Source organism: Aedes aegypti, chromosome 2 (assembly GCF_002204515.2).
Source record: "Aedes aegypti strain LVP_AGWG chromosome 2, AaegL5.0 Primary Assembly, whole genome shotgun sequence".
In the NCBI taxonomy this organism is placed as follows: Eukaryota; Metazoa; Arthropoda; class Insecta; order Diptera; family Culicidae; genus Aedes; species Aedes aegypti.
Window position 1 is genome coordinate 266,109,009 of NC_035108.1, and position 19,621 is coordinate 266,128,629.

At 36.3% G+C, this 19,621-nt stretch overlaps 1 long non-coding RNA gene across 1 annotated transcript; it reads right to left on the bottom strand.

Moving 5' to 3' along the window:
- Positions 1 to 18,231: 18,231 nt before the first annotated feature.
- On the bottom strand, positions 18,232 to 18,964 carry LOC110675649. Its single transcript, XR_002499675.1, has 4 exons — positions 18,641 to 18,964; positions 18,507 to 18,585; positions 18,372 to 18,444; positions 18,232 to 18,307 (listed from the first exon to the last, which is right to left on the bottom strand). It is a non-coding gene; the product is annotated as an uncharacterized LOC110675649 (long non-coding RNA).
- Positions 18,965 to 19,621: the final 657 nt, after the last annotated feature.

The window sequence follows — 19,621 nt, forward strand, 5'->3', positions numbered from 1 at the left end:
TTTAAACATATTTTTTATGCAAAGGAACAACCTCTGAAAATTTCTGCCTGATCGGAGAACATCAATACAACTTCCCTTGGAAATGGGGTTGCGATTCTCGCGAACTGGCTCTTAAAAACTACTTTTTTAACTCTGTGTCTGTAAATTGAAATTTAAAGCGATATCATGTTTTTTTTTCGACACATTTGGCTTGTAGAAGTCAAGTCAACACATTTGGAAAGATATCAAACTTCTTATACTGAACTATACTGAAAATATATAAAAGTCGTTATGTTATAACTCTTCGCCAAAAAAAATATAAATGCGAACTTTTATGAATTTCTTCATTTCTATCCAAACAAATTCATCGAATTTCTTATGAATAAATGATGAATTGAAAAAGCTAGCTCTTAGTTCATAGCTGAGAAGTAGTTTTTGTTCCAGTGGGGATGTAACATCAGAAAGATATCGAACAATTAAAAAAAAGGTTGGGTTGGGTTGTATTGAACATCCATACACCAGCATGGCATCACACGTTTCACTTGTCAAGATTTCAGAGTGCAATCCAAAATTTGCACAACTAATCAAAGCATAATGTTCAAGGCATTATAAATAACAGCAATACTTCAAGTGGTGTCTATTTTAAAAAGAACAGCGTATATTGAAAACAGGGGAAAATTTCATATGAGAATAACAACTATAAAATACACAAAATAACTAATTCATCAGATTGCCACATCTACTGATTTTTCTTATTCAATAAACATAACTTAACATGTCTTTTAAGTCCAAGCGGCAAATCAGTTCTGCAGCCAAATTTGACAATATTCGATCAATTTAAAATGGCTCTTGAAAATTATGTTCTATGGTATGGTTCCTTTTATAAAATGGTTTATTATAATCGAAAGGGCACACAGGAACAGCTGATACCAATCGGAATAACAATGAGTTTTTGAAGTTGAGCTTGCATATTATAAATTAACCATATGAATCCAACAGATATTCGCAAGATCCCGCTATGAAACCCTTAAATCCCGATAAAAATATGCAAGTGTCCGTTAAGAATCCACAGAAATCCGTTAACACTCTAAAGTAGATCGCTAGAAATCGAAGGTATCTTGCCTAGAAGAATCATCGTCTACCCAAGAGCTTGCTAGGAGTTTTGAGGACATTGCTCAGAATATTAAGATTTCGCTGCGATATTGCTGAAAATTCTCAAAAGTTCATTAGGACTTCTAAGACTACCCACAGCAATCTCCATATTCCACTGGAAACCTATTCAGATTTTGCTAGAAATGTTCAGAATACAACTAGAAAATCACAGTGTTCCGGTAGAAACTTACAGGGCGTCTGAGACCTTAGGAATTTACAAAGAATTGAGAAATTTTGCACAGCGTCTCAAGCAACTAATTATATCTCTTGAGGATCCCGCAAGAAACCTTTAATGCCCAACAGGAATACCCAGATTTCGCTCATTTTTTCAAGATTTCGATGAGAAGTCCCAGGAGAACATAGGATCCCGTGAGAATTCTCTTGAATACAGTTAGGAAACTTCTAGATCTAGCAATTCAATGAAATGGCACGCATTATACTCCATCCTGAGCAACAATTGATTGTTTCTTCAAATGTCTAACATTATACAGAGTCGCTAGCGTATTCATCGCACGCTTTAATTACCTTATTGAAAATAAACTGCGTTTGCATATAGCATAGTAGCGAAACAGAGTATAGAAGCAGTTGGTGGGTCATTTATTTATCCTGGTATTGTCAAAGAAATTCTGTAAAAATCTAAGAGACCCGACTTTTTGCTTGGTTGGCTTCTATTGTTATGAATGCTTTTACATACACTGTGCATGTATTTCCACAATAAAAGGAACAGTGAGCTGAAGAGGCGCAGTATGACCAGCCCAATTGAGGCGCCTACCGGCATACTCAATTGGGCTGGTCATACAGCGTGAATGCCTGAGAAAGGATATTGGAACACTAGTTGAGATACTTACCCGTAACGCGGGTAGATCACCTTTTCGTGGTGCGTTACGGGGTAAGATCTACCAACTTGAACCCTAGTCTCATCTTGGTTGTCGGGCTAGGGTAATATGTTCTGATAATTCAAGGATTCGCGGTACAAAGCCTTTGTAACTGGCAACAGTTTCTAAAATTAAATCCATTTCACCTAGCAGCTGGTTAAAAACTCGGAATTGGTCAGCCCGAGACTACACTTGAAGCCAGGATAACAATCATGAGTATCAAATCAACAAGAACTGTTAAGGTGATTATAAAACGAAGCCACACCCCAAATTTTCAAGAGCACAAGACTTGAGAACCAAACAGTGCTCCGCGTTGAAAAACCACCTCCAGCAAGCAAGCAATTTGATTGATTTTCAACTCGGACTGTTGACAGGTTCTCCAGTCTTGTGCTCTTGAAAATTCAAAGTTTGGCTTCGTTTTATAATCACCTTAAGTACCTATTGTAAAGTACAAGAACTCACGTGAATTCTAAACAAATTTTATAACTTGATTCGGTTTTGCTGCTAGTACATAGCCCCTTTTTTTCTAGTATTTTTCTGGGACTAAACTAAGAGCAAAGCAAGGATGGGACTAGAGTTCCATTGCATGGACAAATATCAGTAGTACCAATTTGGTTCCTCAGAAATTAAATCGATTATGTTTGCTAAGGGGCGTGCCTTCGCTGAGATGTAAGTCTCTATGAAGAGTGTAAATAGCGGGACCTTTTCATCAAATTTGATTTTTTATCAATCTCCGAGGAATCAAAACAAGAACTGTACGGAAATCGATGCTTCATTACCTGAGACGAGACTCGCGAAGACGGTCTTCTTTTTCTGTGATTGCTGAGTTTTTTTCTTATTCCACTTTGTGCATACCAATTATGCGCATGCGCATACCAATTATGCGCATGCGCATACCAATTATGCGCATGCTGTTCAAATCCTCACATGAACCTCTCAGCAAAAAATGATTAAGTTTGCATCACATCGAATCATAAATAGCCATTTGAGTGAAATTTCATGCCAGCAAACGTAGCAGACATTTGAAATAATTAGTCTTCTGCTTAGATTTATCAGCAACTTTGGAAAAAACTGCTCCGCCGACTGAGGTTTTTAATAACAGTTTACTTTGAACACAATACTTTTCACTTTTTCAGCCATAAAAACGGTTGGCTGCATTTGACGTTTCGTGAGAGGGGAATCTGGGCTGCATATGACGTTGATATTTTTCCTCTTCGCGAGTCTCTCTCAGTTCATTACCTTTCAATGGAAATGGAGTTATGCGACATGCACTATGCACTAAGGATACGGGTAATGCCATAATAGATCTAAATAATGGTCGCAGTGGCGCAACCGAACAGAGAAAAAAAGAGATGCTCATAAAGATTAATAACGTTATGAAACGTTGCAAATATACGATCTTTTATAAGTAAATAGGCGCGTATGCTTTTCAAATGACTAACACAAACGACACACAGATATTTGCAAAAAAATACAAATTTTAATGGTTTTCAAAAATGTTGCCAAACACTGATCCATTTTGTTGCCAAAAATAAAGCATGCCAAAAACGGAATCCCCCTGTAGTTGTTTTTTGAAATCTGATATTTCTGCTCACAAATGGATAATATTTTGTTTTTTTTTATGATGGATTTTTCAATTCCACGACAAACGATATGATATTACAGATGGTGAATTTTGAAATGTTTGGCACACTACAACGAAGTTTGATGCTTAGAAATTTCATATACGACTGTTTTAACCAGGGCACCTGGAGCTGATTCGAATGTTAGTGACTATTAATTATGTAGGCTCATATTGATAGTGCCTAAAACGCTATTTGACCACTCGCACTTGAATTCGCATGATTTGATTGGGATTTGGTTTTAAATTTGATTGGGAACGAATTTTAAATTTGATTTTAAAACGTTCCCAGACTGAAGTTGGCAACTAGTTGTTTACATATGTAGTTCAATATTCAGGTTCTAATTGGAATATGAATCAGCAATGGTTTTGTCAGTCATCAAATTCCGGTTCACAGAGCAAGCACGGCTTGCTTCCTTCTTGGAATCGAGTCATGAAAATGCATTTTCCGAATACACTAAAAACAAAGTGTTGACATTTGTCAGGTCACCAAAACGCTCTTGGATTGCTGGGCCGTTAGTTTTGAACATCCTGAAATGTTCCATTGGCAGTTTACGCAATGTCATGATATATTTCAGATTACAAATTTAGCATGACTTTCGCAGCACTTTATGCTGTTATGTAAATACCCTTAATATTTCTTATTAAATGCTTGCTGCTGTGATGTGCATAATAAATTAATAGAGTCAACAGTTTCCCTTTTACAATTGACTCTCCACATCTCGATATCTCTCCCTATGTAGATGATTGCTTCGGCCCCTTCATTTTGCTTTCAATTTCTGTCCCCATATCTCGATTTGTTCCCAATTTTAAAATATGCCAGGTTGTTTTGGATACCCTGTTCCCCAGAGGAAGTGGCCATCATATTGGCGGTACTGAGACTTATCTTGCGACATAAACTTGATGAAGTCAAGAAGAAGTCAAGTCAAAAGAAGAATAGTTCAAAAGGTTTTGGATGATCTGGCCACATACTGGGTTATTCCGGATAATTGGCTCTTCGGTGCAAACAAAGTCCAAAAAAATGTCAAATCGTGTGAAATCGTGTCAAATCGTAAGAACGGTCATCTACAGCAGTATGCTTAGCACATAATTGGTCACTACTATCAGTGGGACTGTTATGCGTAGAAATTCACCAAAAACCCCGTATTTTTAGGCATAACAGTCCCACTTTGAATTTTGTAGCAAAATTAACTTTATTCCCATAGTACAAACTTTAAACTCTAATAAACATGTACGGAAATATGGAATTCGGGGTGACGGCATTTCGCGATAATGACATTCGAGGTAATGAGGAAGAACTCACGGGGCAATGTCATTCAAGGTAATTGTACATTCGGAGAAATAGTAAATTCGGGTTGTGACTTTCTGGGAGATGACATTAGGGGTAATGGGGTTGAATATGTTTTTCTGAACTTTTTAAATTGCATGATATTTACACTTCAAATGCAGGCCTATATTTAGGGGATTCTGTCCCATATGTATGACGCTGGACGGACATAGGTTAACCTTGGTATCAGTTGCCTACATTTTGGACATGCTCGATAGCTCCACATGATAGTAATTTCATTGCCGGGAAAATAAATCGATGGTAATATGCTCTGCATCCAACACAATGAACCAAAATCGAGAGTTTCCGATCGTTCACCGAAAGAGTTACTCTGGAGCGAGAAAAATCCCATTTGTCATCTTAATGGTATCATTAATGAATTTAATGAGCAATCAGAATCACATTTTCAAACAGTATTTCATTGTCTTTCTCCCACATGCACGGAAGATAAATAGCGTGCTTGGCGCATTGTCGATGAATCTCTCATTCTAGCGATGCAAAGTGCGGTGGGGCGATCAATGCAGTGAGTCATCGTAAAGTATTGGTTCCTCGGCATTATTTATCATCGGAAGAAAGCTCCTAATAGAGAATGCTAACATATGTGTATCTGAAGTCGGGATGCGGGTGATTCATTATAATGACGGGGTCACGATCACCAACGTTCAAATCCACGGATTAATCGGAGTTTTAATAAAAAGTGCATTAGTCTCAAACTATCGATCAGATGCTTTTAACTAGAAAACAATATTAACTGCAAGAGTCCAAAAGCAAGTAGATATGAGTGACATATTGGTAATGTATAATAAAAAATCTACAGTTGTCTAACTGTTTTGCTGTAGTTTAAGCAGATTACTCTATCAATCGCTGCTGCATATTATTGCATAAAATGAATACAACTAAAGAACTGAGTATCTTTATGATGAACTCCAATTATTACAAACCTAGGTTAACAGAATAATGTGTGACCTGAAAAAAAGAAATAAAGGGGAAATGAAGAATTCAAATCAAATGGCATGATTTGTTTTTGCTTTTTATACAGTAAACCTTTTATTTCTAAAAATATTGATCCGTTTCTAAGCCATTTCGTGACATACAAACACCATTTTATATTTATTTATATATGAAGGCCATGAGGCCGTTTTCGTATTAAGAAGTTTTCAAATCACTTTTGATCGACGCAAACAAACTTTTTTGTTGCGTTGTTTGAACATTTGAATCAATTTTACTAAGTTCATACGTAATTGAATAATTTGAATTGAATTAATTTAGCTGAATGAATCTTAATAATAATTTTATGATTCATAAAATAAAGTAGCCTGAATAGGAAAAAAGCTTCGAATGATTTTCCCCAATAAACGCTAACGTATATCACACTATTATGTTTCAAGTTGTCCTGACTTCAGTCAGTAATTGATTTCAAACTTTTTGAATTAGTTCTTTTTTAAATTTCGCTTAAGTCCTACTGTTGAAGGAAAAATTGGATGAGTGTTTGTTATGCTGCAAATTCAGAGTGGGGGTTAACGTATTTTTGAACCAAATAAGAGAAACGATTAGGTGCAGTAATAAGTGGAAAAAATGCTACGTTATTTATGAATAATCCCATATATGCTCTAGAATATACCAAAGCAACCTGATTTATAAATTTAGAACCTAATTTATAAATTTAGAAGGGTTGAGACTTCACCGTGCATGCCATACCCCACTACCAGCTCGTCCATTCTTCAACCATCTTATCTCCCGTGTTGTGTCACCATAACTACTTAGATCATTGATCCATTCTGCCTCATTCTTCTCTTTCCATTCATTCTATGCGCTAGAACCATATAAGCTGCTGTTCTCATCTTCCAAAAATCTCGTCCACGCGGCATGTGAAGGCGATCAATGAACAAAGTCAACCGTTCCAGTAGAGTGATATATGTTTTGTTATTTTTAAAATTCCATTTTCGGTCGTAAATATTAGACGTAAAGTGGGATGGGATGGATGATTTCTTCGATCACGCTTTCAACCCGGTGCGAAGCTGTCGTGTGCCATCCGGCTATGGGAAACATCAGAACCCCATCACATATGTGAAGAAGATGAAGAATGCCTCGGAACGCAGAGATATCTTAATCCGATATGGGAGTCAAGTGCATCGTCGTGATTCACCTCTGTTGCGACGCATCAAGTCTACACATTAATGAAAAATATTTCGTTGAAATCGAAGACAAATCTCATGCCACATTTTGAGTGCACGTTTTAGTTCAGCTTGATGTTTTTGAAATTATCCACAAAAAAATATTCGTAAGCATTTTGGAGCTCTCTTTAAGATAACTTTTATTGGGTGAAAACATTGATTCGACTGCTATAAGCTTCTCAAACAAATCACACTTCGTGTAACAGAATTGTGGGGCCCAAACGCAAAGGGGTGTAAGTGACATTTTAGTTGGTTGATTTTTAAGTCAACCCTTTGCCCTAAACTGCATTTGTATCAGAAAAAAAACAATAAATGAAATATACCAAAAAAGGTTGTAATAAGTTAACGTGGATGCAAATGAACTATTGAGCACTTTAAATTCGAATGTTTGTTCTCAAAAATTTTCCATTACGAAAAGATCCTGGACCGACCAGGAATCTAACACAGACACCTTCAGCAAGTTTTTGCTTTGTAGCCGTGGATTTTAATCACTCGGCTAAGGAAGTCTGTATGTAGATACTCATTCAAAAGCGAAATAACAACTTAAGAAAGAGCTTTTGACCTTGAAACAAACATTGAGGCATGCTAGGATATATTGTTGCATTGACTAATTGTTATAACACCAACAAGAAGAATCTAAAGAGTATTCAAGCACACAAAATGAGGATGATTCTGAAGCTACCTTCCTTGTATATAATTAATGCATTGTAATGTAATGTTAAAACATTATTGTATAATGATTGCCCAAAACAATATGCAGTAAGTTCAATAAATTTTGTTCACTAAATTTGCAGATCCCATCACCAAGGTACGATTTAAGTTACAGGAAAAAAAAAACAGTCCGCTTCCGTACTGCAGCAGTAATGTAATGTTTACACTAAAGACAGCAAAAAACAAACAACGTTTACATATGCCCAGCAGTGCCCAGCGGTGGCTGCCAAAAATTTCCTGTCAGAATGCGCATATATGTCGTACAGTCTCTAGGTCTATCGTCATGAGGCAATGTAAAATAATATTTTATTAACTTCAGTCCGTTATACATCGTAATCCTTTTACACGCCAAGGCACCCCACAGGGGATGAGATCACGGGACCAGCCTCCCGGTCTTTACAATGACCTAGCAGTAGCGTAAACAGATGTGATTGCAGGGGTGATTACAATTCATTGGCTGTATAATAAATGATAGTTTTGGTTTAAAGCGCTTCGCTAACACTTATTTGCTGTCACAAACATGTTGTAGTAGCTATTCATTCCAATAGCGTTTCCAAGTTTTCCAACGATTTTGGTTTTGAATTACTTACATGAATAAATATTTGATTCATATTACCACTCCCGCCAATGACCAGCAGTCATCCCGGTCCTGAGTTTGAGTGTGTAGAGGGGGTCTTCCAACCCGTTACCGCAGACAAGTACCGTTTTGATTTATATTACGGACACTTAAGGACTCAGGGAAATATAACCCAGCATAGAGCATACAAAATAAATCATTCTGTATGATTCCTTAGCGCTATCGAGCGTCGGAAGCCCTTTACTTTCGAACGGTGGGTGAAGAATACGCTTCCGCAACTTCAATAATTCTAAATAAATGAAATGTGGCCTTTTCATAATTCTTATTCCGGATGCTTCCTCATTTTTGCCTCATATTCCGGACACTTTGAATTGAATTCCGGACAGCTCATGATAATCATTAATGGATCAGTCAAATCATCAATCGAAATCGTTAAACCACCAAAGAGACATCTAAGGTAGTTGGGTATAATTATAAATTTTCAAAGATATTTATGGAACAAGTTTACTAAAACGAGCTTTGAAATTGAGAACTTTTGAACAGCAAAAATTAAAACATTTCGCGTGAAATGTTTCCCATACAAAGTAGAGTGTCCGGAATTTGAAGCTGTCCGTAATATGAATCAAAACGGTATGTGCACGTGTCGAACAATTCTCGTTCAGTAATATCCATCGATTCTAGTCGCCAAGCTCCGATGGAAGCCCGATTAGATGACGGAGCTACTGAAATAATTGAATCAGGAGAAGTACCTTGCGCAGATGATAGTGATAGGGATTGCGCACCAAAATAGCTCGATTGCGTTTGATGATGTCCAGTTGTGACTACGATATGATTGTCTTCACTGTGACAAGGCTACGGGAGGATATTGAGAGCAGTGAAATCTCTTCCGACTACTCAATTTTTCGGAGTGATCGAAATTCTAGGACAAGCCAACATAGTGGTTATCACGCCCAATGGCATGGGTGCCCTAGTGTAGATGTAGTTGTCAATCTTAGAGGAAAACAATATGCACTCTGTCTCGAAAAACACCCAGAATTCGGGTGAAATCTCCGTAATGACCTCAGAAAAATGCGTAAGCGTTATTTTCTCTCAAAGAGTGGCGTTGACAGAGTTCGGCTGCGGCAGCGTGAAGCTGAGTACGAACAAGCTCTGTCGTCAACGTATGAGAATTATTTGCTAAGAATTCAGCCATCTGTGAAGCAAAATCCTTCGTACTTCTGGGACTTTGTCAAGCAACGAAAATCCAACAACTGCATTCCTTCCTCGGTCAGTTTCAACGGAGTGACATCTCGTTCGAATGTGGAAGCAGCTAATTGTTTTGCCTAATTTTTTGAGGACGTTTTTAGCAGAGCCTCATCCGTCCAACGTGATAAACGCTTTGCCCAGATAACGTATCACGACATACATCTTCCACGCTTCATGTTTTCTCAAGACGCGGTACAAAGGACTGGAAACCTCAAAGGGACCTGGCACGGATGACATACCTCCAGTGTTACTAAAGAATTGCGCCAATACACTTGCATTGCCCATTGCTGCTGCACACCAAAAAACATCTTAGATTTACACGTAACGTTAATTTAGTTTCAATCATGCAAAGCCATCTCTCATGTATTATTCAATGATAAAACCTATAAACACATCTATTATATCCAAAATTGTTACCAAATTCCTTAATATTGAACGCGAAACGTTTTCTCTCAAAAAATGTTGCTTGCAAAACGGCTCGGTTTACATGATTTCCCTGCTGAAAATTCAATCATAAGTAATGCGCATGGTAAATTTAATATTTCTTGCTGCGTGTTGAACGATTGAATCGCTCCGAGATAGATTTTTTCCAAATTCATGGAAACTGCCGGCAATTGTACCGATTCACACATCCGGGAATATCAACTTTGCCTCCAACTACCGTGGTGTATCTATCCTGTGCAGTCTTAGCAAGGTATTTGAAAAAATGGTTCACGAAGTTCTGTATAGTGCTTCTGCTCTGTATACCATGACCCCACAGTTATGGATCAAATAGTGTAGAGTCCAACCTATAAAATTCAATAAAACGACATGGAAAACGTAAAATTGTAATTTCAAAGCACGAATTGAATCGTTTCAAGTTGGAACTTCGGTTGGTAAACTGTTTGGAGTGTAATATTTTCATAGGATTTCATAAAAATTAAAAATTGTATAGGTTTCTGAAAACCATATTATGGATCAATTTTCATATTTTGGATCAAATTGTGACATATTACGGATCAGTGCGCTAAATCAAAAGATTTTCAACTCAATGCATCTGTATTGTATGATTTGGCAAAAATTAACAATGTGTCACATATTACTGCAAAAAAAAAATAGCAGTGTTGGAGCTGGAAACAAGGGTAAAATGCCATTTTTTTTGTGATACTGCATTGAAGTAACTGATACATGTACTGTTTTTGCTCCACACCAAGTTTTCCACTCATTTTTGTCTGCTAAAAAATGAAATTTATAAACCTTGATGTTTTATTAGTTTTATCCTTAGTGCTATTGTCTGAAAATGTCGAATCCAATGCTTAAAATGGCAGAAATCTACATTCTTTGGAAGTGATCCATAACCGTGGTAAACAATCATGTCCTCGTCCATATTATGGATCACTAGTTTAAACTGCTAATATTCAGTATTTACAATCAACAATAAAGGAAAATGTTTTCCAAAGATGAATTCATACTAAATCTAAGCGAACGAGAATTTTTTTCTGCTATAATATTTAAATTTTAGCACCTGTGGGAGCTTATGAATGCTGACGGCACTTCTTACAGAAAACGACCATATAATGATAGCTGTGTGGTACCAACTAAACATTTGTCAAATAAACCGTTATTTAGCGGTTCAATGTTGTGCTTAACATTATAAATGGTAGAAGACAAATGGTAAAACATGGGAAAAATATGTTTTACGTCAACGTTTATGTTTTGATCGAGTCATCCGCTGTTGAAAGCCAAAGTGATCCGTAACTGTGGGTGATCCGTAACTGTGTGGGCATGGTATCTGCATTAGTCAGCATGGCTTTATGAAGAACATCAGATCAACGACAACAAACCTGATGTGCTATGTGTCAGAAATATCCCGAGGCATGGAAACCTAACGCCAAGTCGACGCAGTTTATGTGGAATTTGCGAAAGCTTTCGACACAGTATGTACCGTACTATTTGATCATCGATAAAATGAACCATCTAGGACCTTCCTTAGCCAAGTGGTTAGAGTTCGCGGCTACAAAGCAAAGCCATGCTGAAGGTGTCTGTGTTCGATTCCCGGTCGGTCCAGGATCTTTTCTTTAATGCCCCGACTGGTTTACAAAATAACTGTACTCATATCTCTCTGGACGTAGCGCTTTTGTAAAACACACCAAAAAAATCTTAGATTTACACGTAACGTAATTTTAGCCTCAATCATGCAAAGCCATTTCTCATGTATTATTCAATGATAAAACCTATAAACACATCTATTATATACAACATTGTTACCAAAATCCTTAATATTGAACGCGAAACGTCTTCTCTTGAAGAATGTCGCATGCAAAACGGCACGGTTTACATGATTTTCACGCTGAAAATTCAATCATAAATAATGCACATGGAATGACAAGCCGTCGATCCATCCATGTGCATTATTTTTGACAGAACATTCAGCGTAGAATCATGTAAACCAAGAATTCTTCTTTGCAATTTCGCTTTCAAGATGCAAGAAAGCATGCAACATTGGCGAATGTTGGATGGAAGATCATGAAATGTTTCAGTTTCACTCAAGTATGCAAGCATTATCGAATGCAATGAGACAGTTTACATTAATTAACGTTGAATGTTCAGTTGCAACTCGTTTTACATGATTATCAGAAAAAAATACGTGCCATGTAAATTTGAGATTTTTTTGCTGTGAAGTGAACTCGAATAGATCAAGCTACTTTAACATTCCATCCGGATAACCGTAAGGTAGCGTACTTGGACCACTTATTTTCATTATTTATGTTGATGACCTGAGCGAACTAATCTCTTGTTCCAAACCTGGGAAGGAGAACCCGCACATGGATGGATCGACGGCTTGTCATTCCATGTGCATTATTTATGATTGAATTTTCAGCGTGAAAATCATGTAAACCGTGCCGTTTTGCATGCGACATTCTTCGAGAGAAGACGTTTCGCGTTCAATATTAAGGATTTTGGTAACAATGTTGTATATAATAGATGTGTTTATAGGTTTTATCATTGAATAATACACGAGAAATGGCTTTGCATGATTGAGGCTAATATTACGTAACGTGTAAATCTAAGATTTTTTCGGTGTGCACATCAAAAAAATCTTAGATTTACACGTAACGTTATTTTAGTTTCAATCATGTAAAGACATCTCTCATGTATTATTCAATGATAAAACCTATAAACACATCTATTATATACAACATTGTTACCAAATTCCTTAATATTGAACGCGAAACGCCTTCTCTCAAAGAATGTTGCTAGCAAAACGGCTCGGTTTACATGATTTTCCAGCTGAAAATTCAATCATAAATAATGCACATGGAATGACATTCATGTGCATTATTTTTGGCAGAATATTCAGCGTGGAATCATGTTAACTGAGCGATCTTGTTTTCAATTTCACTTTAAAGATGCAAGAAATCATGCAATATTGGCAAATGTTGGATACAAGATCATGAAATGTTTCAGTTTCGCTCAAGTTTGCAAGCATTCCTGTATGCAATGAGGCAGTTTACATTATTTATCGTTTAATATCAAATGATAATTCGATTCACATGACAATCATGCACAGCAAAAAATTCTCAAATTTACATGGCACATAATTCTTTATGATAATCATGTAAAACGAGTTGCAACTGAACATTCAACGATAATTAATGTAAACTGTCTCCTTGCATTCGATAATGCTTGCAAACTTGAGTGAAACTGAAACATTTCATGATCTTCCATCCAACATTCGCCAATGTTGCATGCTTTCTTGCATCTTGAAAGTGAGATTGCAAACAAGAATTCTCGGTTTACATGATTCTACGATGAATATTCTGTCAAAAATAATGCACATGGATGGATCTACGGCTTGTCATTCCATGTGCATTATTTATGATTGAATTTTCAGCGAGAAAATCATGTAAACCGTGCCGTTTTGAATGCAACATTCTTCGAGAGAAGACGTTTCGCGTTCAATATTAAGGATTTTGGTAACAATGTTGTATATAATAGATGTGTTTATAGGTTTTATCATTGAATAATACATGAGAAATGGCTTTGCATGATTGAGGCTAATATTACGTTACGTGTAAATCTAAGATTTTTTTGGTGTGTGAAAGTTTACGTGCCATGTAAATTAAAGATTTTTTTACTGTGTGCGATACGAAATTTCTGTACGTCATAGTGAGCCGAGATTTTGCTGTCACGAACTGTCACTGTGAGCCCGGATCTCAAACAATAGACAAACATGAGGGATTCCACGGAGGCATGCAAGTCGATTCTGATCGACCATTTCAAAAATATCTGAAACTTCGCACAGTTTTTCAGTTCCATCTAAATCGTCATTTTCCGATATCAAATCTTCAAGTTGAGTCACGACTAACTTTTCAAAAGAGTGTATGTGAAAATGGTTCAAAAATATTCAAAAAGCTGCACAGCAAAAACGGTTCGTTCGATTGTTAGACAACTAAAGAAACAAAGTTAGACAACTGAATAAAGATTCCAAAAAAAATACACACAGTAAAAAAAAAAAATTTTGCATTAAAAAACATAATTTTTGTCACAAAAACTCAAATATCTCAAAACCCTATTGGAATACCAACGTAATTTTTTGAGGGAAAACGGTCCATTATATTAGCTATCCACCATAAAAATTTGGTGATGGTAAGCTAATAAACAAAAAAGTTATGACATTTAAAATATTTCACAAATTTGACACTTAGTGAAATTTTTTTTTTCATTGTTAATTTTTTTAGGACCACAGTTTGTTGCTGAATTTTTTGTTAAGGATACCACATGAGGTTAACAAGTTGTTTTCATGATATTTTATTTAATTATTCATAACTATTATAGCATCTATTAGAAAGTTAGACGCGATCCAGTGTTGTGATCTAAAGTCTTGATAGTGTCATATTTTTTATTGTACGTAACTGAAGAAAAATTCTCTCAATAGTGTTGAAACCTTTTGATAAAAGAAACCTATAAGAAATCTAATATTGAAGACAAAAGCTACAAAAAAAGTTTTCTATACAGGTATATGACTAGTTTACCTGCAAAAATATTACCTCGTAGAGAACAAGGCAACAAAATTATTTTCGTGTAATCTGTTAATTCATTTTAATTTATACATATATACATATACATATAATATTTATACATATACATAATATTTATACATATAATATACATAATACTAATGAATACATGAAAACGACTTGTTTAATTCACGCAAGGCCCTTAACAATAAAATCAGCAACAAACTGCGGTTCCCGTAATAATTTACACCAAAAAAAAATTTTTTTTTCTACTAAATGTGAAAATTGTGACATGTTTGAAATGTCATAACTTTTTTGTTGGTTTACCATCACCAAATTTTTATGGTAGATAGCTAATATAATGGACCGTTTTCCCTCAAAAAATTACGTTGGTATTCCGATAGGGTTTTGAGATATTTGAGTTTTTGTGTCAAAAATTATGTTTTTTAATGCAAAAAATTTTTTTTTTACTGTGTGTATTTTTTTTGGAATCTTTATTTAGTTGTCTAACTTTGTTTCTTTAGTTGTCTAACAATCGAACGAACCGTTTTTGCTGTGCAGCTTTTTGAATATTTTTGAACCATTTTCACATACACCCTTTTGAAAAGTTAGTCGTGACTCAACTTGAAGATTTGATATCGGAAAATGACGATTTAGATGGAACTGGAAAACTGTGCAAAGTTTCAGCTCAATAGAAAAAAATTAATTAAAAATTTAAGAAATTTTGGTGCTGTTGCTTGGAATCACTCACATGGAAAAAGCGCGTAATTGATCAAAACATATTTTTGCATTTCATCAAATGTGACAAAAAATCGAATGGTAAGCTATTCATGCCTATTCAGAAGTAATGTCACGATAGCACCTTTTATTCTGATTGAATATAAAGTACTCAAATACGCATCATTTTACTTTTTCTAATAAAAACAAAAATGAAATGCATAGAAAACTTTGGCCCTTTTTCCATGTTTTTCCGAAAAGGTGGAAGGTACACAACAAAACAAAACTATCGATTTTCATCAAATCTGCCTTGATTGTCGTTGGCAAGCTGGAGTTTTCTTTCGGTTTGAATAAAAAATCATGTCATATTTCGTGTGTAATATCGGTGCCTCCCTCCCAGTTCCAAACTATCCTTTGCCATCGACCTCCAGCTGACTGTCTCGATATTTAAACTGATATTAATCTTTAGTTAGGGGTCGTCCATAAATGACGTAGCTTTTTAGGAGGGAGGGGGTCTTCACAAACGATGTGTGACGAGGGGGAGGGAGGGGTCCTAATTAGTGGACGTAGCATTTTGAATCACGTCGGAAAAATGAGAGTCGCTGAAAAAAATGGCATACAATTTTTTTTTTATCAAACTTCTTTTTTCTTTGTTTGACTAAAGTTGGGTTCTAAAATGATGATTCAGCTTCAAGACATTCATATGACAAGATTGAAAAAAATCAAAAGAAATTTTAGATTTTCTGTAGTGCAATCAAACAGATTTGTTTAATGCTTTAAATAATTATGTGAACATTATACTGCCGTTCTACGCATATTTGTCTTGCGGTCCATAAGGTTTGCATAGAATATGGGACAAGTCGGTGTAGAAGGGCAGTATATTCCTGTATTAATAAATTAATTTTTGAATATATAAATTGAAAAATTAATAAATTAATTGCAAATCAAGGCTTTAACGACTTGGAAAGGAAGATTTAGTTTTATTCATATTTTCTGTTAGAGTTTATTTCGCTTGGCAAATATTACATTAAAGTAAGATATTCATTCCGTGAATTATGCTTTCAATGTTGCAGAAGATCTCTACCCAATCAACTTATCGATTTGTTTTGATATATCAGTGCTCTTGATGGAATAGCCTGAATAAAACTTGATGGAAAAACCTGAACAACAGATTCGAGTGTTATCGAAATTGTTCTATCATTCAATTTTCTTACTAACTCGGTAATTTGAAGAAAGATTATTTTTAGTATTTAATTGTTTCGTTATAGGTTGTGTAAGATTATTTCAGTATGGGGAACTATTCAGTTGAATAACTTGTATATTAATCGCTAAGATTATCTGAACATTCCAAATATTACAAGTGTAATCTTTTCTACATCTGATTGCTAAATGGATTTGAATTTGGATAATAATGACGAATATCCATTTCAAATTCAATGTATCATCTCTTGATCATTTTCGTTGAAATCTGTTTCCTAACAACGAATAATTAAAAAACAATCCTCTAATATAACTAAATGTCTTTTCAACATATTATAAAATCTATTGTACCCTAACTCGTTACTGTTAGCTTCATCAATCCAATCGAAGATTTTTGCTTTTTTCTATATTTTCAGCTGTAAACTATTTTTTCATGGCAACAACAGCAAAACAAATACAATTTAGCCAACAACTTAAACAGGAAAAAGTTCATTTTAAACTGTTTTCCAAATTACTTTTGAGCGCTACTGCAAATCAAACATTTATTCGTTAGATTATCCTTACGTTTCAGTCAGTAATTAATATCAAAATCTGTATTGAACATCTGAATTTCAATTTTTTGTGTTAATCAAATTGCTAAGGAAAACAAATAAAAAATGGGGGGGGGTACTTTATATGCTACGTATTTTCCAAGGGCGAAATGCTACGAGGGGGGGGGTGTAAAAAATCAGTGAAAAAATGCTACGCCATTTATGAGCGGCCCCTTAGTTTGGTGTGGTGACAATGGCATGCGTGTCAATGAGAAGAAATGTAGGTAAGGTTATCTCTTACACTCACCGCAGTAATATGATTCATAATGAATATTATGTAGGTCCAAATCCACTCGAACGAGTAAACTCAATATGTGATTTGGGGGTCACTATTGACTCGAAGCTCCGGTTCAATGAACGCATTAAAATCATAGCTGCCAAGGCATTCACGGTGTTGGGCTTAATTCAGTTGTGTTCAGAATCATAGTAGTGAAAACCGATTTTCATACGAAATGCTTAATTTTGACATGCTGTAACATTGTTTCTCTAAGAGCAATCAGCAAATGTTGGCAGAGAACTACAAATATCCTCAAATTCATCATCCCAAAAATTTGAATTTTTTACAGTACCGGCTAAAAATTTAAGCACCAGGTGCTCAAAATAATAGTAGTTTTTTTTTTTGTAATTTTTTGCACTACAACAATTTTGTAAAAAAATGGTTTATTTATAGTTTTATAACTTGGGTGTAAATTATTCAAACGATGAGTAGAAAAAAAAATGCCAGAAATGCCGTGAGTACCGGGTCCCTACGCACCATATGCTCATCGATTTCAAGGCGCAATACTACAGTATTGACCGTGTAGAGCTATGGAAGATCATGGACGAGAACAGCTTTACCGGGAAGCTTACAAGATTGATTAGAATAACGATGGTCGGTGTGCAAAACTGCGTGAAGATCTCAGGCGAATACTCCAGTTCGTTCGAGTCTCGGCGGGGACTACGACAAGGCGGTGGACTTTCGTGCCTGTTGTTTAATAATGCGCTTGAAGGTGTCATGCGGTAAGCCGGACTTAACAGTCGAGGCACGATTTTTACGAGATCCGGACAATTTGTTTGTTTTGCGGCTGTTGGCCGACAATGCTCGTAATTGATGATTTCATGAATTTATTCGGTTCGTATTGATGTAAATTATAAAATACCTGCGTGAAATTACAAAGTAGTTAATGTTTTATCAATCTTAGGTTTAAGTTAAAGATTTCTTACTTTAGTAATCACGAGCAAACTCAAGTCGATCACAACTTATAATGGGTAGGGATGGGCTATTCAGTTAAAGAACCTGTTGATTACATTCATGTAAATTATTTACACATATCGAATGAGTGTGACTCATTATTTTACCTAACCACATAGTTTCCCAAATTTATAGTGCAATGATTTTTACGCTCTTCTTAGAAATCTGTAAAGCAAGACAAGTAGCCTAAAGGCCACACTAGATTAGTGAACTGAATCGCATAATTCTGTTGGACTCTCACCGTATTAAATGAAGGTTCAATTTTTAACTAATTCTAATTGAATAAATGTCGTGGCATAAACTCTAATTCTGGTGATACGTCTAAACAATTTCTCTCAAAATCGTTTTTGAGGTGACTTAGGTGACTTATGACTGCCCTTTTTTGATGTTTCGTTGCAAGCCGATCCTCCGCGTGTGCTGTGGGAGCGGCAATCATCGATCGACTTGTCATCAGTGATGGTTGATGGGGAAGCGTGGGGTTCGCTGGTCGACGTGGCGCAACTTACATTCCCCCCCGTAATCCGTGAAGGTGACGTCCGAAACGTATTTCCTTCTACGCCAACGTCGAGCACCGCGATATTAATGGCTGGTCTCTCGTAGATCCCTCCGCTAGTTGTTTGCACCGTCGCTGAACGTACCTGCCCATCCGATGAAATTTTCGTTGCAATGACTCTTCCCTTGGGCCAACAGTTGCGTGGGAGTCTTGGATCAACTACAATTACGATATCGTTGACTTCGATGGGTTTCGTTGCGGTGAACCATTTGGATCGTCTAGTGATTGTTGGCAAATAATCACGCAACCATTGTTGCCAAAAGCAGTTAGCCAAAATCTGCGAGACTTCGTAGTTGTTCTTCAGGGCGCGGAAGGTATCATCGAATGCGACAAATGGCTTCATTCCGTTGGATGACTGGAGAAGAAAATGATTTGGTGTGAGTACTGGAGAAAGGTCGTCATCTACAGGAATGGCTGTCAGCGGTCGCGAGTTGACTATATTCTCTACTTCGTTGAGTGCGTTTTCCAGCACCTCGGGAGTCACCGTCCTTGATGCCATAACTTTGCTCAAATTTTGCTTCACGCTTCTGATGAGACGCTCCCACGCTCCCCCCATGTGAGGAGACGCGGGAGGGTTGAATCTCCATTCCGTGTGCTTGGAGGTGAATTCAGCAACCACCCTATTTTGATCGATGTTTCGGACTGCTTCCTCAAGTACCTTTGTAGCGC